Source organism: Dendrobates tinctorius, unplaced genomic scaffold (genome assembly GCF_039654945.1).
Source record: "Dendrobates tinctorius isolate UK_male_01 unplaced genomic scaffold, ASM3965494v1 ptg000152l, whole genome shotgun sequence".
Classification (NCBI taxonomy): domain Eukaryota; kingdom Metazoa; phylum Chordata; class Amphibia; order Anura; family Dendrobatidae; genus Dendrobates; species Dendrobates tinctorius.
In genome coordinates, this window is record NW_027361819.1 from 5,194,137 (window position 1) to 5,222,094 (window position 27,958).

A 27,958-nucleotide genomic window follows, 5' to 3' on the forward strand; every position below is an offset into this window, starting at 1 on the left:
CCCTCCTGTGACCTCATCACAGGTCCTGTGCAGACAGAAGCAACAGCCTAGCAAGTCATCGCAGGCTGTGGAGGGCGCTGCGGGGGGGGTCTCTTGGAGGGTGAGAATGGGGTCGATGCATGGGGGGGCGTGGCGGCTCAGTGCAGTGAGGGGGGGAAAAAAAAAAGTCCCGCTTGGGACAGGCAGTCAAAAACAGGACTGTCCCGCAATATCCGGGACGCTTGGGAGCTATGACATTGGGGCTGATTGGGCCACTCGCCCATTTGGGGGTTGGCGGATGATCGGGCTCTCTGTGTAAGTCGCATGTTTGGGCTGGTGATGCAGAGTTGGCGCTTGTGAGGTCAGTCATTATGGAGTGCCGCTAATGAGAATGAGGCTGCGCGAGGCGTCCCGGAGCGACGGAGGCTGCGCGAGGCGTCCCGGAGCATCAGAGTAAAGGACACATACAAGTTAATGGTCATTCAACACTTCATTTCCATAAAAAATAAAACCACAACGATGAACATTATGAACTAAACGTTGTCACTAAACAAAGACATTTCAGCATTTCTTGACAATAACAAGCGAAACTAAACCATTGTAACGCGGCAGCGGCATCAGTCGTGCACGAAGCGCAGAGGTTGGGCATTGAGGCCGGAGTCATGCAGGAATGGGGACAGGTACGGATACAGTTTCTCTGTGAAGGTGGCTCTGAACGTGTAGATGGCAGTCATGTCGTCGGCGTTGTAGAAGGAGATCTGTCCGCCCTCGTAATCTATGTACACTCCGATCCTCTTGGGCTTGGCGCTCAGGATCAGGGTCCTGGAGGGAGACTCCAGAGCCTTGTAGGCATTGCCATTCCTCAGCCAGATGGCCCAGTAGCCGTTCTTGGGGTTCAGCTTGATCTTCCCCTTGCGGTTGCTGGACTCGCTGGCCATGCCCACATCCCAGGCGGTCTTGTCTCCCACTTCCACCTCCCAGTAATGGCGTCCGGAATTGAAGCCCTGAGAGCCCAGGACCAGGATGCACTGGCTGAAGCGTTTGGGGTTATCGGGGAGCGCGTGCTTGTTGTCGCCGTACTTCACGCTGGTCATGTTATCGGACAGCACGAGGTTGGGGTGCGCAGTGGACGGGTCCAGCAGCATCGGAGTTAGCTCTGGAAAAAAAGGGTGAGGGAAAAAAAAAAGTTCATGGACTTTCTGATTCTTTATTCCAGCTCACAATCTGATACAAATATCGCCCTCTGTTATCAGCCATTTAGTCCCCCATGAGTAATGAGCATAGACCTCAGCCATCCACGTGATCGCTACGCACAAGTACAAACGGCATGGTCTACACAGGACACGTAACCTTGTGCTGTATGCCACGTGACATGACCGTTTACCCCACCAGTCCTTATTGCGGGTCCTTACGGAGCTCTGTACTTACTCGGTACAATGAAGGACCTCATCTGCTTCCACACCGTATACTGGAGGGGTCCTCTGAACGTCCCTTGGCACAGATCCTTGGACATCAGGCTGTTCCCGGAAGACATCACCTCCTTCTGCTGTGTCTGACACCTGCGGAGACAAAAGCATGAATCTCACTCACCATCCCGTGGCCGGCACCACCGTACCCATCAACAGCCTAAAGCTGCAGCAGAAACTTACTTCTCAATGAAAGACTTGATGTCCTGTATGAAAGAGGATAAAGAAAACTATGATTAATTCAAGGAAAGCTAAGGGGAGCCTGGACATAAAGCTCACCAGACATCAGCACTTACAGTCAGGAAAGAGATGGAGTCTGTGTCGTTCACCCGCTCGTTGGCCATGGTGATGGTCTGCTTAATGTTGTCCCGGTTCTCCTGCATCTTCACCATGTTGGTCTCCATTTCCTTCAGTAGGTTGTCGCCTTGGTCCTGCAGCTGCTCCAGAAGTTTCTCCTCTTGCTCCTTCAGGAAAGTGTGCAAGTTCTTGAACTCGTCCACGATATGTTGCTTGAACTCGGAAATATTGGTCTGCGGGGAAAGATCCGGAAAATGTCGTATGAGATGAAGTGTGGCGGGACGGGGTAGTGAAGTATGTATATGTATGGATGTATGACCAGCAGTAATTAACATATGTCCCTAGACTGCAGGACTAACAAAGGTCACAACATATATTATCCTGAGAAAGGGAGTCTTCTGTCTCCAGTCTACCCAGGGAGCCTTGCTGAGAACACACAAAGTGGAAACATTTCACACCTTGTGACTCTTCTAAGAGAGATGCCAATCTCAGCCTGACACTATCTATCTATGAGAAAGGTTACACCAAGAGTTTTCAGAGAAAATAATGCATTCATTGGTAGATTAGCCATGGTCCAGTCACAGACGAGCGATTAGAATATTAATATGGGAGGCTGGTCTAGCAATCTGATCTCCTGGTCAAATGTATAAATTAGGCCTTTACACAAAGAAAGATGTTCACATGTGGGGGCAGCATGGAAAACTGATGTGTGCCATAATTTGCTTTTCCTCCCACAGGAAACAGAATAACTGCAGATAGAAACGTTATAGGTATTTGTTATTTTATCCCTTTTTATTTTATCACTGTTTTGCATATTTGTATGTCACTTTTTAGTTCCATATTTTTTATATCTTTATTGTAAGCACTGTACCTTTTCTATCAAAGCTTAAAACTTTTAATAAGTCTGAACCTTGTTGTTCTAAAGAATCCATAGCCTTAGAGTGTGTGATCCTGGTGATTGGCACAGAGTACTACTTCTTCCAGGACTCATCACCCATGTGTTCGTTGAGTGGTGGCAGCGCGTATGAGCGGGGTGTGTGGTCTGTGTCAGGATGTGATTTATGCTCCCACTGCAGCATAGAACAGAGGTTGAATGCTGGACTGAGAGGAGACAGATTAACCCTAGCAGGCGCAACCCCAAGTCACGTGCTGAGAGCAGGTATGTGACAGACGGCACGTCTCCGGATTACAGGAGTGTCTCGCTCACCTTGTGCTGCTCCACCTTCTCCTGCTGCTGGTCAGTCAGCTGCTCCGTCACCTACAGGGTTTCTTCTAATGGGGCTACAATGGTCGACAGCTCTGCCTGCGGGTGACGGAATGGTGGTAAATGTACAATCTGCAGCCATGAGATCTGAGGAGGGCTTCCTCACCACTTACCCGGTATAACCCGACAGCATCCAGGATGGGCAGGAAGTTGTGACTGGCGTGTTTGAGCGAGTCGCGGCAGATGACGCAGCTCAGTGTGCCGTCGTCCTTACAGTACAGCTTCAGCCGCTCGTCGTGCTCAGGGCAGTTCTCTGCCAGTTTCGGCTTTGCAGGGGTCAGGGTGGTGGAGCTGCTACCCACTGTCTTCTTCACCAGGTTGGCCAGGGCTCGGTTGGTGGTGTACCTCTTGTCAGTAATGACTTCCTTACAGTCTGGGCAGGTGAAGGATTCCTGCCCGTCCCAGGACTTGTCAATACAGTTCCTGCAGAAGTTATGGCCGCACTCCACCATGACGGGATCCTTAAAGAGCTCGCTGCACAGGAGGCAGGTTAGTTCTTCAGCAAAGTCCCCGGACGCCATCTCCGAATTGTTTTCAGCGTTATCCACTTTCACTTTCTAGAAAAACATACAACATGTGAGGGGACAATTCATGAATGAGAGACGGGGATAATGTGCGTCCTCCGCAGAACAGTCTCTGCAATAACCTGCAGGACTGTCCACCCAGACATGCACTGCCCACACAGAGGACGGTAACACATAGTGACTCCATCTTAACCGGCCGCCCCCGACCGACCCTGCGAGACGACTGCAAAATAGAAAGAAATGTTTATTGGGAGCAGAAAATAGGCATTCAGGGGAAGCCGGGTACGAGGTGCAGGCCGGACGGGCGACACCTGGAATTTGCAGGAAATAAAAGACAAAAATAAAAACACAAAATGGAACAGAAGTTATACACAGTATTATGAGGGTCAGACATCCACAGCAATATTCAAGAACCCCCCAGCACCCGATTAAGGATGGACATACACATTGCATGGCTGCCAAACGCTTGATCACCTCTCCCATACACGGGGAGCTCGCTCCTGTGTGCTCTATAAGCTAGCTGCCATCTAAGACATCAGCTGGCAGATTATCTTTGAGAGAACAATGCGATTGGCAGTCTGAAATTGCCAAGAGTGATCGACATCTCTCCTATCAGTTGGCCGGTGACTCCATACACAGAGTGAGCCAACACCGGCGGGTTCAGCCATCTTTAGTCTATGGGACCCTTACAGTGACCTCAGCTCAGTCACATGTGGATGTTGCTGGAGATCAGAGATAACCGAATTGCCCGGCAATCGCTCATCTCCACTAAGATAACAAATCAAAACAGAAAAATAAAAATTTCTTCAGTAGTATTGTGTCACCTAAAGGGGCATCATGTGACCCCCACAAAAATCAATGACAACCACACAGACCCTGGCGGACCCCAAAATGGGGTTACAGCAGGTAATATGGGAGATGCCCAAGTCTCACGCCTCTATTAACTGCATTCACCCCACAGAATATGGCCGTTGGCTTTTTCGGACACCGCTTTGATAATCGTGCCGCCTCTACCGGTTAGCACAATATATAAAATGAGCATTTCAAGTGCGAGGAGTATGGAGACCTCTGGCATGATGTGACCCCCACAGACAGCACCGCACACCCTTTGTACATGTCTAGAGCTGGTGCCGTGAGCGGAGGAGGCAGCACAGTCATCGGTAGCCCCTAGGATATGAGGAAGATTCAATTTTGGGTGAAAATGACCATTATGGAATTTGCACTTAAATACATAAAATAAACGAGGTCTAATGGCAGAAATCATCCGATGGCAATACAGGAGTTTCCTCAGATCTTAGGTGAGGCTGGGCAGCCTGGCGGGCACAATCAGGGCATCATTGCCCCGACCCCCGGCATGGCACCACACAAAGGTCATAAGTGAAGGCGAATGGAACACTACAGAAAGTCGGCGCAGCATACCGCGGCGTCACTAACGCACCGGCCATGGAGTCCCCGAGTATATAGCGCAGCACAAACAGGATGAAGGTAAACATGGAGGCATCCTCCTGCTCCGACGTGGGGAGAGCATGGCGAGGATTGGAGGACAAGCTATACCTTGCAATGAATGATTGTGCACAGATGGAGTCTGCGGGGTCCGGGGCCATTCACACAATTAAGAGTAGATTTGTTTATAAAAAAAAATAAAAGCACACCCCCTGTACCTGCGTGACACCAGAGGTTTTTTTTCTTTCAATAATCTATGTCAACATTTGCTTTCGGGCTTCGACACTGCAGAATGGCGTCATTACCAGTATCACTCTCTAAGGCTAGTTTCACACTTGCTTTTTTTTGCAGCGCGTTTTTCCCGCAAAAAAACGCATTGAAAAAACGCATACATAAGCATACAACTGCTGCGTTTTTTTCAAGCATTTTTATGAGCATGCATGAAAAAAACGCAGCGTTTTTATGCGTTTGTATGCGTTTTTAGCGCGTTTTTACCGCGTTTGCGTTTTTTTCCAACATTTTTAGGTGGCCCCTCACACTACACAAACCATGACTTTACTAACCCTAACCCTGACCCTAACCCTAACCCTAACCCTGACCCTAACCCTAACCCTGACCCTAACCCTTAACCAAATCATACTTAACCCTAACCCAAACCCTAAACCCTAACTAACCCTAACCCTAACCCTGACCCTAACCCTAACCCTGACCCTAACCCTGACCCTAACCCTAACCCTAACCCTGACCCTAACCCTTAACAAAACCATACTTAACCCTAACCCTGACCCTAACCCTAACCCTGACCCTAACCCTTAACAAAACCATACTTAACCCTAATCCTGACCCTAACCCTGACCCTAATCCTTAACAAAACCATACTTAACCCTAACCCTGACCCTAACCCTAACCCTGACCCTAACCCTAACCCTGACCCTAACCCTAACCCTAACCCTGACCCTAACCCTTAACAAAACCATACTTAACCCTAATCCTGACCCTAACCCTGACCCTAATCCTTAACAAAACCATACTTAACCCTAACCCTGACCCTAACCCTAACCCTGACCCTAACCCTAACCCTGACCCTAACCCTAACCCTAACCCTGACCCTAACCCTTAACAAAACCATACTTAACCCTAATCCTGACCCTAACCCTGACCCTAACCCTTAACCAAACCATACTAAACCCTGACCCAAAACCCAACCCTAACCCTGACCCTAACCCTAACCCTAAACCCCCTTAACTAACCCTAACTCTAACTCAAACCCCTAAATTCCATGGTTAAAAAAAAAAAACGCATATGCAAAAAAACGCTTACATGAGCATGCCAGTGCGCACATATGCGCATCCATAGGCTATAATGGCCCTTTTTAGCGCAAAACGTGCGCATATGTGCGCATGCGCTTTTTTGCAGGGCCAAAAAATGCAACATGATGCGTCTGGAAAATCCAGTCGCACACCCCAAAAAAACGCAGCGCATGAAAATCGCATACATGCGCTTACAAGCGCGCAAGTATGCGCACCCATGTTAAAGATAGGGGAAAAAACGCATGCGCAGGTTAGCGTTTTTTTCCAGCGCTAAAAAACGCAAATGTGAAACCAGCCTTACTATGTGGAATAAGCTGTGTACAAATGTAGCAGAGATAGGATCGTCATTCGGTGCCGCTACTGTAGACTTGTGTGTGATGTCACAACGGCCGCAGAACAGCCCGATACATCATAGCACAGAGCCAATATAGTGAAGCCGCGCACCATGACACGCCAGCTCTGCTACATCTATATTACCAGGCCGGCATTGCAGAAATGTGTCAGGTTTATCCGGCCGCCTCTGCACGGTCCGGGCTGTTTGGGACAGACGAGCATGATAGGAAGCCACACCTAGGTTCAGGAGCTGTAGCATAGTCCGGTATCACGCTCAGGCATGGGGAGAATTACAAAATGCTCTGAAAAGCAAAAAGCCTCCAGACCGGAGGGATTTATCTCTCTAGTGTACGGCTCGTTGCCTAGGTTACAGGCCACCCTGCAGTTTCAGAATAGGCAGTCACCTAGTCAAGGAGCGTGTGCTGCGCGCAGGTTCTGTCCCACCTGCCCGCGCCACACTGGATCTGTCCGGCATCCACAACCCTGGGTTTCCCCAATGGCACCTCTGCTGGCAGCCTGGGGAAGCGCACGGTTCTGGCCTGTGACGCAAACTGTCAATCATCAGCGCACAGCCCCCCAGCAAAGCAAGATGCCGAGAATTGTGTGCTCCAGAAAAAAAAAAGATGATGGGACGCCCCCTACTGTATATGCGGATGAAATATATGAGCGCCGCAGACGTGGCTGCCAAAATCCACAGAGGGGGGCAGGCGGCCATGGCCAGAGGATAGTGACTATGTATTGAGAAAAAAATATATACTAAGAAGTGCCCCGGAGCATGGATATATCACAATCACATGATGGCTATAAAAGAAAAATTAAATTATGACACCTATGAGGACGGCTCCCATCGAGTCGCGGTGGTACCGCGGCACAACCCATGTTATTAGGGGTGCAGGCAAAAAGTGCCAGCGAAAAATCCGACTGCAGCCCCTTCACACTATGATCGTGGGGGGTCCTTGCAGATTGGCACAATACATTACCTAAAAAAAAAAAAATTCCTGCATATAAATGTGTAAAATCCCACCACGGCTTAATGACCCCAGAGCAGTCATTTACATGGACGTCTATTCGGATACGTGTAATCACAGCAGAGGATTCAACCGTTTATTGGTGGCGATGTGACGCAGAGGCGCGATGACAGAGCGTCCCATTGGCGTGGCGAGCGCTGCGGTGGAGCAGGACTGACACATTTGGGGCTTGTGTTACCTTCGCTTCAGGTTCCTCGTCCTCGTTCTTCCGTTTCTGGGGTGTCTTTCCGTTCTCCGTGATGTCTGAGCCGGTGCCATTGGCCACTTCAGCCTCCTCCTTTACTGGCTTGGGAATCACCAACCGAGTTTTGTCAACCCACTCGTTTTGTCGTCGATTCACTGCGAAAGGGGAAAACCGAACTTACAACATAATTTCACACTATGACTGTGGGTGTCTGACCAGCCTGAACTTACCGTGCGGAGCTTGTGACTGTCGCCATCACGGGCGTTTGTAGAACGATTGCCCCTTGGAAGCTGCAACAACTGCAAGTATTCGGACAACTCAACCATCGAGAACAAAACTCATGGTATAAGGATCTTCTGGAAATGTCCGAGAGAACATGCAACTCGTCATGGGAACGACTGAGCACAAGAAGCAATGTGCCCGAAACCGAGACTTCAGAGCTGGATACTCAGAGGGGGAGGAAAAAATGGCAACAGGAGCAAGCACCCGTCATCTCAGGGTGTAGACGGCCGTGATTATAAGGCTGTGGGATTGAGGGGCTTGTAGCCTGTCCTGTAACCCACTGATGGGAAAGGCAGCACAGGGCATCCACTCTATAAGACTGGATACTGCAATCCTCCAATGCCAAAATAAAGAGGAAAAAAGTGGTCGATTTTGGCAGAATAAAGAATCAGTAATTATCTTGGGGTCCTGTACTACAGAAGACACGGGAATGTCCATAAGGTCAGAGGCAGAGATGAAGCCTTGGGCCTCAGTTATCAGAGCGTACAACTTTCTGCCGGACACTCGGGTGTGAAGGATCGTGTTTAGACATGGACGACCGCTTATTTGTGACTCCTCTTTCCATGGAAACGCTAACCGATAAAACCGCCAGAAGCGAGAGACATCAAGAGATAATGGAAAGAACGAGCCACACGGTATGACACAAGCGGGGCAAGTGCAGCCCCGTGCCCAGTGGACTCCTCACAGAGGTTGCACTGGGCCTGGAGAAGGAGGAACCGGAGCGGCTCAAGAGGCCACTGAAGTTACTCGTGTTGAGGAAACCATCCACAAGCAGGACACTGATGAGACTCTCCGGAGCGAGGCATTGCACATCCAGGAATACGGCGCCTTACAAGGAACGGAGGCGTTATCTGCATTCTCACCCACCTCCCCCCTTTATTATAGACGGCGAGCCCCGAGGATTACTTACGACCAGCGTAATGCACGTAGAACTCCTCCCGGCCCGCCTGCTTGTTCATTCGGGTCTTCACGATTTCTGCGTCATCTGGTAGAAAATAAAAAACAAAGCAAAAGACTCAAGAATCTGCAGAATACAGGCCGCCACATGAGAAGTCAGCTCTACTAGAGATCATGGTGTATGGTCTGTCTACTGCGATGATGGCAGAAGCTTTAGAGCCCATCACACATGGTAAAAGCCGTCCTGTGTCTAGGTGTACACAGCGGATATAAAGGCCATACACCCATTATAATGCCAGGTAAAAAGAATCCCACCAACAATCAATTCAGAACTTTCCCACCTCTAATGTCACCCATAATCTGTACAAATACATTGAGAATCAAGCTTTCAGGGGGGAAATAAAGAAACAAAAGTACAATAATGTAGTTAAATAAGTGTGAATACCCTCCTATAATCGGGGCTGTGTTCAGAATCAGCTGATCACATTCCCCCCATGTTACATAGTAGTCAGCGCTCCGCCGCAGTCATTTACAGTCACTGATTAACCCCAGAGAAAGCGTTCTTGTCTAGGAGGATTTTCCTGGTCTATAAACAGCTGACAACACAGCAAAGGATCTCAGTGTAGAAAGTTATCAGCCAGGAGAACAAAAACATTTCCAGGCATTAGATCTACTGTGGGGAACTGTGAAGACGTCATCAAGAAGTGGCAGAAACTTGGCACAACAGTAACATTACCTAGAATGGGACGTCCCCCAAAATATGGTGAAAAGACAAAAAAAATTGTCTGTAGAGAAAGTCCTATCTGGCTGAAGTTTTCATCCATAAGTTTCTGATTAAAGCACATACGGTAACTCTGCCCTTCACCTCTCCAAACAAGCGACTTCACTGCCCTCATCAACTCACTATCCAACAATCCTAAACCACTACTTGATACGGGTCAGTCCCGCAGTCCGGAATTGTCGGCCCCAACAACCGACCTCAGCGCTGACCATCTGGCCACTTATTTCAAAGAAAAATTGGTGATGACTGTAATAGTCTCTCGATCCCCATACATCAAGAAGAGGTTACCAGACTCCTCGCCCTACAACCCTATCAGTGACCCCATGCCCCAGCTGTCACCATTTACCTAACAAATACTACCCTCATTCATTACTCACACACCATCATTAACCCATTATAACAACACCTCTGGGCCAGAGCTGTGCTGCTGACTACACACCGGTCTCATATCTTTCCTTCATCTCTAAACTCCTAGCACACTTGGTCCTCTCCCACTTCCATCTGATCCACTCTCAGATAACGCTCTTCTCGACCCGTCACAATCCGGTTTCCGCTCTCTTCACTCTACTGAAACTGACCTCACTAAAGTCTCTAATGATCTACTATCAGCTAAATCTAATGGTCGCTGCTCCCTGCTGATCTTCAGGATCTCTGCAGCATTCGACACTGTGGATCATCAGCTCCTCCTCACTATGCTCCGCTCCATCGGCCTCAAGGACACCGTTCTCTACTGGTTCTCCCCCTACCTCTGACTGCTCCTTCACTGTAGCATTTGCCGGCCTTTCCCCTCCTATTCTCTAATCATGTTTCCTTAGGATTCAGTCCTAGGCCCCCCACCCCCTACTGTTAGGGATCCTCAGGGTTCAGTCCTAGGCTCCTTCCTCCTACTGGCTGGTTCCTCAGGGTTCAGTTCTAGGCCCCCCTTCCTCTTACTGTCGGGTTCCTCAGGGTTCAGTTCTAGGCCACCTTCCTCTTACTGTCGGGTTCCTCAGGGTTCAGATCTAGGCCCCCTTCTTACTGTCGGGTTCCTCAGGGTTCAGATCTAGGCCCGCTCCTTTTACAGTCAGAGTTCCTCAGTGCTCTGTCTACACCAGGGTTCCAACTCCAGTCCTCAAGGCCCACCAACAGGTCATGTTTTCAGGATTTCCTTAGTAGTGCCCAGGTGATAATTGCATCACCTGTAAAATGCAAGGGAAATCCTGAAAACATGACCTGTTGGTGGGCCTTGAGGACTGGAGTTGGGGAACCCTGGTCTACACTGCCCCTACTGGACAAACCATCAGTAGATTTGGTTTTCAGTACCATCTCTACTCTATGCCGATGACACTCAATTATACACATTGTCTACACATGCTTTATGTTATATAGCCAAGTGTCGTTTGCGCATACTGGGAAGGTTATGTACAATGCTACCTTGTTCTTTTAAAAATAATAGTGTGCAGTTTCTTGGCTTTATATTTTAATAATGGATGTAAACATGTATGCTCTGTGGAAAATGTTTATTAACATAGGCCAATTGTATGTTGTGCATTTTTTGTGTCCTGAAGTTCAATAAACGAATTAAAAAAAAAAAATTATACATATTGCTTCCCACATTACTACAAAATACCAGGGATTGCCTGTCCGGGGTCTCCAACATCATCACCTCCTTAAATCTGAAACTGAATCTCTTCAAAACTGAACTTGTGTTTCCTCCCTCTACCTGACATTGCCATTTCCATGTGTGCTTCTACCAAACCCCCCCCCCCCCCCAGCAGAACACTCGCTACCTTGTGGTTACTTCTGACTCAGATCTTTCCTTCACTCCATATATCATCACTCGCTCATGTCACCTACACCTCAAAAACATCTCCCAAACCTGACTTTCTCATCTTTGACTCTGCAAAAACACAATGTCGCTCTTCTTCATTCTCACCTGGATTACTGCAACTCTCTGACTGGTCTCCCTCCTACGAAACTCCCTTCTCTCCAATCTGTCCAGAATGCGGCAGTCATCACTTCTCATCTACACCGTACCAGTCCTCTCCACAGTGCTGCATCGCCCTACATCTGCTCACCTCGGACTACCAACCTACTGGGCTCTCCACAGTGCTGCAGGGGGGGATACACGGTATATAGGGGTTGGGTCCATCACTCACGGTAGGAGCTGTCCTGTATATATAGTATATAGGGGGATACACGGTATATAGGGGTTGGGTCCATCACTCACGGCAGGAGCCGTCCAGTATATACAGTATATAGGGGGATACACGGTATATAGGGGTTGGGTCCATCACTCACGGTAGGAGCCGTCCTGTATATACAGTATATAGGATACGCGGTATAGAGGGGTATATATCACTCACAGCAGGAGCCGTCCTGTATGTACAGTATATAGGGGGATACACGGTATACAGGGGGATATATCACTCACGGCAGGAGCCGTCCTGTATATACAGTATATAGGGGGATACGCGGTATAGAGGGGGATATATCGCTCACGGTAGGAGCCGTCCTGTGTATACAGAATATAGGGGGATACGCGGTATACAGGGGGATATATCACTCACGGTAGGAGCCGTCCTGTATATACAGTATATAGGGGGATAAGCGGTATAGAGGGGGATATATCACTCACGGTAGGAGCCGTCCTGAATTTACAGTATATAGGGGGATATGTGGTATAGAGGGGGATATATCACTCATGGTAGGAGCCGTCCTGTATATACAGTATATAGGGGGATATGTGGTATAGAGGGGGATATATCGCTCACGGTAGGAGCCGTCCTGTATATACAGTATATAGGGGGATGCGCGGTATAGAGGGGGATATATCGCTCACGGTAGGAGCCGTCCTGTATGTACAGTATATAGGGGGATGCGCGGTATACAGGGGGATATATCACTCACGGTAGGAGCCGTCCTGTATATACAGTATATAGGGGGATACGTGGTATAGAGGGGGATATATCGCTCATGGTAGGAGCCGTCCTGTATATACAGTATATAGGGGGATACGCTGTATAGAGGGGGATATATCGCTCACGGTAGGAGCCGTCCTGTGTATACAGTATATAGGGGGATACGCGGTATACAGGGGGATATATCACTCACGGTAGGAGCCGTCCTGTATATACAGTATATAGGGGGATAAGCGGTATAGAGGGGGATATATCACTCACGGTAGGAGCCGTCCTGTATATACAGTATATAGGGGGATACGCGGTATAGAGGGGGATATATCACTCACGGTAGGAGCCGTCCTGTATATACAGTATATAGGGGGATACGCGGTATACAGGGGGATATATCACTCACGGTAGGAGCCGTCCTGTATATACAGTATATAGGGGGATGCGCTGTATAGAGGGGGATATATCACTCACGGTAGGAGCCGTCCTGTATATACAGTATATAGGGGGATGCGCGGTATAGAGGGGGATATATCACTCACGGTAGGAGCCGTCCTGTACATACAGTATATAGGGGGATACGTGGTATAGAGGGGGATATATCACTCACGGTAGGACCCGTCCAGTATATACAGTATATAGGGGGATACGCGGTATAGAGGGGGATATATCACTCACGGTAGGAGCCGTCCTGTATATACAGTATATAGGGGGATACGCGGTATACAGGGGGATATATCACTCACGGTAGGAGCCGTCCTGTATATACAGTATATAGGGGGATGCGCTGTATAGAGGGGGATATATCACTCACGGTAGGAGCCGTCCTGTATATACAGTATATAGGGGGATGCGCGGTATAAAGGGGGATATATCACTCACGGTAGGAGCCGTCCTGTACATACAGTATATAGGGGGATACACGGTATAGAGGGGGATATATCACTCACGGTAGGAGCCGTCCTGTATATACAGTATATAGGGGGATACGCGGTATAGAGGGGTATGTATCACTCACGGTAGGAGCCGTCCTGTACATACAGTATATAGGGGGATGCGCGGTATAGAGGGGGATATATCACTCACGGTAGGAGCCGTCCTGTATATACAGTATATAGGGGGATGCGCGGTATAGAGGGGGATATATCACTCACGGTAGGAGACGTCCTGTATATACAGTATATAGGGGGATGCGCGGTATAGAGGGGGATATATCACTCACGGTAGGAGCCGTCCTGTACATACAGTATATAGGGGGATACGTGGTATAGAGGGGGATATATCACTCACGGTAGGACCCGTCCAGTATATACAGTATATAGGGGGATACGCGGTATAGAGGGGGATATATCACTCACGGTAGGAGCCGTCCTGTATATACAGTATATAGGGGGATGCGCGGTATAGAGGGGGATATATCACTCACGGTAGGAGCCGTCCTGTATATACAGTATATAGGGGGATACGCGGTATAGAGGGGGATACATCACTCACGGTAGGAGCCGTCCTGTATATACAGTATATAGGGGGATACGCGGTATAGAGGGGTATATATCACTCACGGTAGGAGCCGTCCTGTATATACAGTATATAGGGGGATACGCGGTATAGAGGGGATATATCATTCACGGTAGGAGCCGTCCTGTATATACAGTATATAGGGGGATGCGCGGTATAGAGGGGGATATATCACTCACGGTAGGAGCCGTCCTGTATATACAGTATATAGGGGGATGTGCGGTATAGAGGGGGATATATCACTCACGGTAGGAGCCGTCCTGTATATACAGTATATAGGGGGATAGGCGGTATACAGGGGGATATATCACTCACGGTAGGAGCCGTCCTGTATATACAGTATATAGGGGGATACGCGGTATAGAGGGGGATATATCACTCACGGTAGGAGCCTCCTGTATATACAGTATATAGGGGGATATGCGGTATACAGGGGGATATATCACTCACGGTAGGAGCCGTCCTGTATATACAGTATATAGGGGGATACGCGATATAGAGGGGGATATATCACTCACGGTAGGAGCCGTCCTGTATATACAGTATATAGGGGGATACGCGGTATACAGGGGGATATATCACTCACGGTAGGAGCTGTCCTGTATATACAGTATATAGGGGGATACGTGGTATAGAGGGGGATATATCACTCACGGTAGGAGCCGTCCTGTATATACAGTATATAGGGGGATACGCGGTATATAGGGGTATATATCACTCACGGTAGGAGCCGTCCTGTATATACAGTATATAGGGAGATGCGCGGTATAGAGGGGGATATATCACTCACGGTAGGAGCCGTCCTGTATATACAGTATATAGGGGGATACGCGGTATATAGGGGTATATATCACTCACGGTAGGAGCCGTCCTGTATATACAGTATATAGGGGGATACACGGTATACAGGGGGATGAATATATCACTCACGGTAGGATCCGTCCTGTATATACAGTATATAGGGGGATGCGCGGTATAGAGGGGGATATATCACTCACGGTAGGAGCCGTCCTGTATATACAGTATATAGGGGGATGCGCGGTATAGAGGGGGATATATCACTCACGGTAGGAGCCGTCCTGTACATACAGTATATAGGGGGATACACGGTATAGAGGGGGATATATCACTCACGGTAGGAGCCGTTCTGTATATACAGTATATAGGGGATGCGCGGTATAGAGGGGGATATATCACTCACGGTAGGAGCCGTCCTGTATATACAGTATATAGGGGGATACGCGGTATATAGGGGTATATATCACTCACGGTAGGAGCCGTCCTGTATATACAGTATATAGGGGGATACACGGTATACAGGGGGATGAATATATCACTCACGGTAGGAGCCGTCCTGTATATACAGTATATAGGGGGATGCGCGGTATAGAGGGGGATATATCACTCACGGTAGGAGCCGTCCTGTATATACAGTATATAGGGGGATACGCGGTATACAGGGGGATATATCACTCACGGTAGGAGCCGTCCTGTATATACAGTATATAGGGGGATACGCGGTATACAGGGGGATATATCACTCACGGTAGGAGCCGTCCTGTATATACAGTATATAGGGGGATAGGCGGTATAGAGGGGGATATATCACTCACGGTAGGAGACGTCCTGTATATACAGTATATAGGGGGATAGGCGGTATAGAGGGGGATATATCACTCACGGTAGGAGCCGTCCTGTATATACAGTATATAGGGGGATAGGCGGTATAGAGGGGGATATATCACTCACGGTAGGAGCCGTCCTGTATATACAGTATATAGGGGGATACGCGGTATAGAGGGGGATATATCACTCACGGTAGGAGCCGTCCTGTATATACAGTATATAGGGGGATACGCGGTATAGAGGGGGATATATCACTCACGGTAGGAGCCGTCCTGTATATACAGTATATAGGGGATACGCGGTATACAGGGGGATATATCACTCACGGTAGGAGCCGTCCTGTATATACAGTATATAGGGGGATGCGCGGTATAGAGGGGGATATATCACTCACGGTAGGAGCCGTCCTGTATATACAGTATATAGGGGGATGTGCGGTATAGAGGGGGATATATCACTCAACGTAGGAGCCGTCCTGTATATACAGTATATAGGGGGATACGCGGTATAGAGGGGGATATATCACTCACGGTAGGAGCCGTCCTGTATATACAGTATATAGGGGATACGCGGTATAGAGGGGATATATCACTCACGGTAGGAGCCGTCCTGTATATACAGTATATAGGGGGATGCGCGGTATAGAGGGGGATATATCACTCACGGTAGGAGCCGTCCTGTATATACAGTATATAGGGGGATGTGCGGTATAGAGGGGGATATATCACTCACGGTAGGAGCCGTCCTGTATATACAGTATATAGGGGGATAGGCGGTATACAGGGGGATATATCACTCACGGTAGGAGCCGTCCTGTATATACAGTATATAGGGGGATACGCGGTATAGAGGGGGATATATCACTCACGGTAGGAGCCGTCCTGTATATACAGTATATAGGGGGATACGCGGTATACAGGGGGATATATCACTCACGGTAGGAGCCGTCCTGTATATACAGTATATAGGGGGATACGCGGTATAGAGGGGGATATATCACTCACGGTAGGAGCCGTCCTGTATATACAGTATATAGGGGGATACGCGGTATAGAGGGGGATATATCACTCACGGTAGGAGCCGTCCTGTATATACAGTATATAGGGGGATACGCGGTATACAGGGGGATATATCACTCACGGTAGGAGCCGTCCTGTATATACAGTATATAGGGGGATACGCGGTATAGAGGGGGATATATCACTCACGGTAGGAGCCGTCCTGTATATACAGTATATAGGGGGATACGCGGTGTACAGGGGGATATATCACTCACGGTAGGAGCCGTCCTGTATATACAGTATATAGGGGGATACGCGGTATACAGGGGATATATCACTCACGGTAGGAGCCGTCCTGTATATACAGTATATAGGGTGATACGCGGTATAGAGGGGTATATATCACTCACGGTAGGAGCCATCCTGTATATACAGTATATAGAGGGATACGCGGTATAGAGGGGTATATATCACTCACGGTAGGAGCCGTCCTGTATATACAGTATATTGGGGGATACGCGGTATAGAGGGGGATATATCACTCACGGTAGGAGCTGTCCTGTATATACAGTATATAGGGGGATGCGCGGTATAGAGGGGGATATATCACTCACGGTAGGAGCCGTCCTGTATATACAGTATATAGGGGGATACGCGGTATAGAGGGGGATATATCACTCACGGTAGGAGTCGTCCTGTATATACAGTATATAGGGGGATACGCGGTATAGAGGGGGATATATCACTCACGGTAGGAGTCGTCCTGTATATACAGTATATAGGGGGATATGCGGTATAGAGGGGGATATATCACTCACGGTAGGAGCCGTCCTGTATATACAGTATATAGGGGGATACGCGGTATAGAGGGGGATATATCACTCACGGTAGGAGCCGTCCTGTATATACAGTATATAGGGGGATACGCGGTATAGAGGGGGATATATCACTCACGGTAGGAGCCGTCCTGTATATACAGTATATAGGGGGATACGCGGTATAGAGGGGGATATATCACTCACGGTAGGAGCCGTCCTGTATATACAGTATATAGGGGGATACGTGGTATACAGGGGGATATATCACTCACGGTAGGAGCCGTCCTGTATATACAGTATATAGGGGGATGCGCGGTATAGAGGGGGATATATCACTCACGGTAGGAGCCGTCCTGTATATACAGTATATAGGGGATACGCGGTATAGAGGGGGATATATCACTCACGGTAGGAGTCGTCCTGTATATACAGTATATAGGGGATACGCGGTATAGAGGGGGATATATCACTCACGGTAGGAGCCGTCCTGTATATACAGTATATAGGGGGATTCGCGGTATAGAGGGGGATATATCACTCACGGTAGGAGCCGTCCTGTATATACAGTATATAGGGGATACGCGGTATAGAGGGGGATATATCACTCACGGTAGGAGCCGTCCTGTATATACAGTATATAGGGGGATACGCGGTATACAGGGGGATATATCACTCACGGTAGGAGCCGTCCTGTATATACAGTATATAGGGTGATACGTGGTATAGAGGGGTATATATCACTCACGGTAGGAGCCGTCCTGTATATACAGTATATAGGGGGATACGCAGTATAGAGGGGTATATATCACTCACGGTAGGAGCCGTCCTGTATATACAGTATATAGGGGGATGCGCGGTATAGAGGGGGATATATCACTCACGGTAGGAGCCGTCCTGTATATACAGTATATAGGGGGATGCGCGGTATAGAGGGGGATATATCACTCACGGTAGGAGCCGTCCTGTATATACAGTATATAGGGGGATACGCGGTATAGAGGGGGATATATCACTCACGGTAGGAATCGTCCTGTATATACAGTATATAGGGGGATACGCGGTATAGAGGGGGATATATAACTCACGGTAGGAGCTGTCCTGTATATACAGTATATAGGGGGATACGCGGTATAGAGGGGTATATATCACTCACGGTAGGAGCCGTCCTGTATATACAGTATATAGGGGATATGCGGTATAGAGGGGGATATATCACTCACGGTAGGAGTCGTCCTGTATATACAGTATATAGGGGGATACGCGGTATAGAGGGGGATATATCACTCACGGTAGGAGCCGTCCTGTATATACAGTATATAGGGGGATTCGCGGTATAGAGGGGGATATATCACTCACGGTAGGAGCCGTCCTGTATATACAGTATATAGGGGATACGCGGTATAGAGGGGGATATATCACTCACGGTAGGAGCCGTCCTGTATATACAGTATATAGGGGGATAGGCGGTATAGAGGGGGATATATCACTCACGGTAGGAGCCGTCCTGTATATACAGTATATAGGGTGATACGCGGTATAGAGGGGTATATATCACTCACGGTAGGAGCCGTCCTGTATATACAGTATATAGGGGGATACGCAGTATAGAGGGGTATATATCACTCACGGTAGGAGCCGTCCTGTATATACAGTATATAGGGGGATGCGCGGTATAGAGGGGGGTATATCACTCACGGTAGGAGCCGTCCTGTATATACAGTATATAGGGGGATGCGCGGTATAGAGGGGGATATATCACTCACGGTAGGAGCCGTCCTGTATATACACTATATAGGGGGATACGCGGTATAGAGGGGGATATATCACTCACGGTAGGAATCGTCCTGTATATACAGTATATAGGGGGATACGCGGTATAGAGGGGGATATATAACTCACGGTAGGAGCTGTCCTGTATATACAGTATATAGGGGGATACGCGGTATAGAGGGGTATATATCACTCACGGTAGGAGCCGTCCTGTATATACAGTATATAGGGGGATACGCGGTATAGAGGGGGATATATCACTCACGGTAGGAATCGTCCTGTATATACAGTATATAGGGGGATACGCGGTATAGAGAGGGATATATCACTCACGGTAGGAGCCGTCCTGTATATACAGTATATAGGGGGATGCGCGGTATACAGGGGGATATATCACTCACGGTAGGAGCCGTCCTGTATATATAGTATATAGAGGGATACACGGTATAGAGGGGGATACATCACTCTCGGTAGTAGCCGTCCTGTATATACAGTATATAGGGGGATGCGCAGTATACAGGGGGATATATCACTCACGGTAGGAGCCGTCCTGTATATACAGTATATAGGGGGATACGCGATATAGAGGGGGATATATCACTCACGGTAGGAGCCGTCCTGTATATACAGTACATAGGGGGATATGCGGTATACAGGGGGATATATCACTCACGGTAGGAGCCGTCCTGTATACATTATATAGGGGGATACGCGGTATAGAGGGGGATATATCACTCACGGTAGGAGCCGTCCTGTATATACAGTATATAGGGGGATGCGCGGTATACAGGGGGATATATCACTCACGGTAGGAGCCGTCCTGTTTATACAGTATATAGGGGGATACGCGGTATACAGGGGGATATATCACTCACGGTAGGAGCCGTCCTGTATATACAGTATATAGGGGGATACGCGGTATAGAGGGGGATATATCACTCACGTAGGAGACGTCCTGTATATACAGTATATAGGGGGATACGCGGTATACAGGGGGATATATCACTCACGGTAGGAGCCGTCCTGTATATACAGTATATAGGGGGATACGCGGTATAGAGGGGGATATATCACTCACGGTAGGAGCTGTCCTGTATATACAGTATATAGGGGGATACGCGGTATACAGGGGGATATATCACTCACGGTAGGAGCCGTCCTGTATATACAGTATATAGGGGGATACGCGGTATAGAGGGGTATATATCACTCACGGTAGGAGCCGTCCTGTATATACAGTATTTAGGGGGATACGCGGTATACAGGGGGATATATCACTCACGGTAGGAGCCGTCCTGTATATACAGTATATAGGGGGATGCGCGGTATAGAGGGGGATATATCACTCACGGTAGGAGCCGTCCTGTATATACAGTATATAGGGTATACGCGGTATAGAGGGGGATATATCACTCACGGTAGGAGCCGTCCTGTATATACAGTATATAGGGGGATACGCGGTATACAGGGGTATATATCACTCACGGTAGGAGCCGTCCTGTATATACAGTATATAGGGGATACGCGGTATAGAGGGGGATATATCACTCACGGTAGGAGCCGTCCTGTATATACAGTATATAGGGGGATACGCGGTATAGAGGGGGATATATCACTCACGGTAGGAGCCGTCCTGTATATACAGTATATAGGGGGATACGCGGTATAGAGGGGGATATATCACTCACGGTAGGAGCCGTCCTGTATATACAGTATATAGGGGGATACGCGGTATACAGGGGGATATATCACTCACGGTAGGAGCCGTCCTGTATATACAGTATATAGGGGGATACGCGGTATAGAGGGGGATATATCATTCACGGTAGGAGCCGTCCTGTATATACAGTATATAGGGGGATACGCGGTATACAGGGGGATATATCACTCACGGTAGGAGCCGTCCTGTATATACAGTATATAGGGGGATACGCGGTATACAGGGGTATATATCACTCACGGTAGGAGCCGTCCTGTATATACAGTATATAGGGGGATACGCGGTATAGAGGGGGATTTATCACTCACGGTAGGAGCCGTCCTGTATATACAGTATATAGGGGGATACGCGGTATACAGGGGGATATATCACTCACGGTAGGAGTCGTCCTGTATATACAGTATATAGGGGGATACGCGGTATACAGGGGGATATATCACTCACGGTAGGAGCCGTCCTGTATATACAGTATATAGGGGGATACGTGGTATAGAGGGGGATTTATCACTCACGGTAGGAGCCGTCCTGTATATACAGTATATAGGGGGATACGCGGTATACAGGGGGATATATCACTCACGGTAGGAGCCGTCCTGTATATACAGTATATAGGGGGATACGCGGTATACAGGGGGATATATCACTCACGGTAGGAGCCGTCCTGTATATACAGTATATAGGGGGATACGCGGTATAGAGGGGGATATATCACTCACGGTAGGAGCTGTCCTGTATATACAGTATATAGGGGGATACGCGGTATACAGGGGGATATATCACTCACAGTAGGAGCCGTCCTGTATATACAGTGTATAGGGGGATACGCGGTATAGAGGGGTATATATCACTCACGGTAGGAGCCGTCCTGTATATTCAGTATATAGGGGGATACGCGGTATACAGGGGGATATATCACTCACGGTAGGAGCCGTCCTGTATATACAGTATATAGGGGGATACGCGGTATAGAGGGGGATATATCACTCATGGTAGGAGCCGTCCTGTATTTACAGTATATAGGGGGATACGCGGTATACAGGGGGATATATCACTCACGGTAGGAGCCGTCCTGTATATACAGTATATAGGGGGATACGCGGTATACAGGGGTATATATCACTCACGGTAGGAGCCGTCCTGTATATACAGTATATAGGGGGATACGCGGTATACAGGGGTATATATCACTCACAGTAGGAGCCGTCCTGTATATACAGTATATAGGGGGATACGCGGTATAGAGGGGGATATATCACTCACGGTAGGAGCCATCCTTTATATACAGTATATAGGGGGATACGCGGTATACAGGGGGATATATCACTCACGGTAGGAGCCGTCCTGTATATACAGTATATAGGGGGATACGCGGTATACAGGGGTATATATCACTCACGGTAGGAGCCGTCCTGTATATACAGTATATAGGGGGATGCGCGGTATAGAGGGGGATATATCACTCACGGTAGGAGCCATCCTTTATATACAGTATATAGGGGGATACGCGGTATAGAGGGGGATATATCACTCACGGTAGGAGCCGTCCTGTATATACAGTATATAGGGGGATACGCGGTATAGAGGGGGATATATCACTCATGGTAGGAGCCGTCCTGTATTTACAGTATATAGGGGGATACGCGGTATACAGGGGGATATATCACTCACGGTAGGAGCCGTCCTGTATATACAGTATATAGGGGGATACGCGGTATACAGGGGTATATATCACTCACGGTAGGAGCCGTCCTGTATATACAGTATATAGGGGGATACACGGTATACAGGGGGATATATCACTCACGGTAGGAGCCGTCCTGTATATACAGTATATAGGGGGATACGCGGTATAGAGGGGGATATATCACTCATGGTAGGAGCCGTCCTGTATTTACAGTATATAGGGGGATACGCGGTATACAGGGGGATATATCACTCACGGTAGGAGCCGTCCTGTATATACAGTATATAGGGGGATACGCGGTATACAGGGGTATATATCACTCACGGTAGGAGCCGTCCTGTATATACAGTATATAGGGGGATACACGGTATACAGGGGGATATATCACTCACGGTAGGAGCCGTCCTGTATATACAGTATATAGGGGGATACGCGGTATAGAGGGGGATATATCACTCATGGTAGGAGCCGTCCTGTATTTACAGTATATAGGGGGATACGCGGTATACAGGGGGATATATCACTCACGGTAGGAGCCGTCCTGTATATACAGTATATAGGGGGATACGCGGTATACAGGGGTATATATCACTCACGGTAGGAGCCGTCCTGTATGATACGCGGTATACAGGGGTATATATCACTCACGGTAGGAGCCGTCCTGTATATACAGTATATAGGGGGATACGCGGTATACAGGGGTATATATCACTCACAGTAGGAGCCGTCCTGTATATACAGTATATAGGGGGATACGCGGTATAGAGGGGTATATATCACTCACGGTAGGAGACGTCCTGTATATACAGTATATAGGGGGATACGCGGTATAGAGGGGGATATATCACTCACGGTAGTAGCCGTCCTGTATATACAGTATATAGGGGGATACGCGGTATACAGGGGGATATATCACTCACGGTAGTAGCCGTCCTGTATATACAGTATATAGGGGGATACGCGGTATAGAGGGGGATATATCACTCACGGTAGGAGCCGTCCTGTATATACAGTATATAGGGGGATACGCGGTATACAGGGGGATACATCACTCACGGTAGGAGCCGTCCTGTATATACAGTATATAGGGGGATGCGCGGTATAGAGGGGATATATCACTCACGGTAGGAGCCGTCCTGTATATACAGTATATAGGGGGATACGCGGTATACAGGGGGATATATCACTCAGGGTAGGAGCCGTCCTGTATATACAGTATATAGGGGGATACGCGGTATAGAGGGGGATATATCACTCACGGTAGGAGCCGTCCTGTATATACAGTATATAGGGGGATACGCAGTATACAGGGGGATATATCACTCACGGTAGGAGCCGTCCTGTGTATACAGTATATAGGGGGATACGCGGTATAGAGGGGGATATATCACTCACGGTAGGAGCCGTCCTGTATATACAGTATATAGGGGGATACGCGGTATAGAGGGGGATATATCACTCACGGTAGGAGACGTCCTGTATATACAGTATATAGGGGGATGCGCGGTATAGAGGGGGATATATCACTCACGGTAGGAGCCATCCTTTATATACAGTATATAGGGGGATACGCAGTATACAGGGGGATATATCACTCACGGTAGGAGCCGTCCTGTATATACAGTATATAGGGGGATACGCGGTATACAGGGGGATATATCACTCACGGTAGGAGCCGTCCTGTATATACAGTATATAGGGGGATGCGCGGTATACAGGGGGATATATCACTCACGGTAGGAGCCGTCCTTTATATACAGTATATAGGGGGATACGCGGTATACAGGGGGATATATCACTCACGGTAGGAGCCGTCCTGTATATACAGTATATAGGGGGATACGCGGTATAGAGGGGTATATATCACTCACGGTAGGAGACGTCTTGTATATACAGTATATAGGGGGATACGCGGTATACAGGGGGATATATCACTCACGGTAAGAGCCGTCCTGTATATACAGTATATAGGGGGATACGCGGTATACAGGGGGATATATCACTCACGGTAGGAGCCGTCCTGTATATACAGTATATAGGGGGATACGCGGTATACAGGGGAATATATCACTCACGGTAGGAGCCGTCCTGTATATACAGTATATAGGGGGATACGCGGTATAGAGGGGGATATATCACTCACGGTAGGAGCCGTCCTGTATATACAGTATATAGGGGGATACGCGGTATAGAGGGGTATATATCACTCACGGTAGGAGCCGTCCTGTATATACAGTATATAGGGGGATACGCGGTATAGAGGGGTATATATCACTCACGGTAGGAGCCGTCCTGTATATACAGTATATAGGGGGATACGCGGTATAGAGGGGGATATATCACTCACGGTAGGAGCCGTCCTGTATATACAGTATATAGGGGGATACGCGGTATACAGGGGGATATATCACTCACGGTAGGAGCCGTCCTGTATATACAGTATATAGGGGGATACGCGGTATACAGGGGGATATATCACTCACGGTAGGAGCCGTCCTGTATATACAGTATATAGGGGGATACGCGGTATACAGGGGGATATATCACTCACGGTAGGAGCCGTCCTGTATATACAGTATATAGGGGGATACGCGGTATACAGGGGGATATATCACTCACGGTAGGAGCCGTCCTGTATATACAGTATATAGGGGGATACACGGTATACAGGGGGATATATCACTCACGGTAGGAGCCGTCCTGTATATACAGTATATAGGGGGATACGCGGTATACAGGGGGATATATCACTCACGGTAGGAGCCGTCCTGTATATACAGTATATAGGGGGATACGCGGTATACAGGGGGATATATCACTCACGGTAGGAGCCGTCCTGTATATACAGTATATAGGGGGATACGCGGTATACAGGGGGATATATCACTCACGGTAGGAGCCGTCCTGCCTCTTGCACGAGTACGTGGCTCCGATCTGCACGATCACATCTTCCTCCACGTCCCCGTCGTCTCCATCTCCGCCCTCGTCGTCTTCCTCCTCGTCCATGGCCTCCTCGTTGTCCGCCTCGTCCCCAGCCAGGACGTCTTTCTTCTCCAGCTCGGAGACATCGGGTTGTGCTGTGGCGGCCATGGCTAGGGGCTGCGGTACCGGAGAGCGGGGGGCCTGGACACCGTCGTTACCTCACACAGAGGAGGGGGGGTTCTGAAAACAGGGTAGATGCTAGAGAATACAGGCTGCTTGCAGGTTATGACTTCACTTCCGGGGCGTATTCATCTACTGTTATGGGCGTGTCCTTAGGGGCGTGTCCTTTATTCAGCGCGCCTGGGAAGCAGCCGCAGCCAGGCACCGGAGACCCAGGCCTCATAGATACAGAGACACGTTAGTAGGCTGCAGCCATGCAGTTGTGTGATGATGATGGGAGGCTGCACAGTGGAGGCCGGGATGATGATGATGGGAGGCTGCACAGTGGAGGCCGGGATGATGATGATGGGAGGCTGCACAGTGGAGGCCGGGATGATGATGATGGGAGGCTGCACAGTGGAGGCCGGGATGATGATGATGGGAGGCTGCACAGTGGAGGCCGGGATGATGATGATGGGAGGCTGCACAGTGGAGGCCGGGATGATGATGATGGGAGGCTGCACAGTGGAGGCCGGGATGATGGGAGGCTGCACAGTGGAGGCCGGGATGATGGGAGGCTGCACAGTGGAGGCCGGGATGATGAGAGGCTGCACAGTGGAGGCCGGGATGATGGGAGGCTGCACAGTGGAGGCTGGGATGATGATGGGAGGCTGCACCGTGGAGGCCGGGATGATGATGGGAGGCTGCACAGTGGAGGCCGGGATGATGATGGGAGGCTGCACAGTGGAGGCCGGGATGATAATGATGGGAGGCTGCACAGTGGATGCCGGGATGATGATGGGAGGTTGCACAGTGGAGGCCGGGATGATGATGGGAGGCTGCACAGTGGAGGCCGGGATGATGATGGGAGGCTGCACAGTGGAGGCTGGGATGATGAGGATGGGAGGCTGCACAGTGGAGGCCGGGATGATGACGATGGGAGGCTGCACAGTGGAGGCCGGGATGATGACGATGGGAGGCTGCACAGTGGAGGCCGGGATGATGACGATGGGAGGCTGCACAGTGGAGGCCGGGATGATGACGATGGGAGGCTGCACAGTGGAGGCCGGGATGATGATGATGGGAGGCTGCACAGTGGAGGCCGGGATGATGATGATGATGGGAGGCTGCACAGTGGAGGCCGGGATGATGGGAGGCTGCACAGTGGAGGCCGGGATGATGGGAGGCTGCACAGTGGAGGCCGGGATGATGAGAGGCTGCACAGTGGAGGCCGGGATGATGGGAGGCTGCACAGTGGAGGCCGGGATGATGATGGGAGGCTGCACCGTGGAGGCCGGGATGATGATGGGAGGCTGCACAGTGGAGGCCGGGATGATGATGGGAGGCTGCACAGTGGAGGCCGGGATGATAATGATGGGAGGCTGCACAGTGGATGCCGGGATGATGATGGGAGGTTGCACAGTGGAGGCCGGGATGATGATGGGAGGCTGCACAGTGGAGGCCGGGATGATGATGGGAGGCTGCACAGTGGAGGCCGGGATGATGATGATGGGAGGCTGCACAGTGGAGGCCGGGATGATGATGATGGGAGGCTGCACAGTGGAGGCCGGGATGATGGGAGGCTGCACAGTGGAGGCCGGGATGATGGGAGGCTGCACAGTGGAGGCCGGGATGATGAGAGGCTGCACAGTGGAGGCCGGGATGATGGGAGGCTGCACAGTGGAGGCTGGGATGATGATGGGAGGCTGCACCGTGGAGGCCGGGATGATGATGGGAGGCTGCACAGTGGAGGCCGGGATGATGATGGGAGGCTGCACAGTGGAGGCCGGGATGATAATGATGGGAGGCTGCACAGTGGATGCCGGGATGATGATGGGAGGTTGCACAGTGGAGGCCGGGATGATGATGGGAGGCTGCACAGTGGAGGCCGGGATGATGATGGGAGGCTGCACAGTGGAGGCTGGGATGATGAGGATGGGAGGCTGCACAGTGGAGGCCGGGATGATGACGATGGGAGGCTGCACAGTGGAGGCCGGGATGATGACGATGGGAGGCTGCACAGTGGAGGCCGGGATGATGACGATGGGAGGCTGCACAGTG

The 27,958-nt window shown here is 49.4% G+C and overlaps 1 pseudogene; it reads right to left on the reverse strand.

Annotated features, from left to right (window-relative positions):
- Positions 1 to 454: 454 nt before the first annotated feature.
- On the reverse strand, positions 455 to 25,975 carry LOC141050808 (nuclear factor 7, brain-like; annotated as a pseudogene).
- Between the last annotated feature and the right edge of the window lie 1,983 nt (positions 25,976 to 27,958).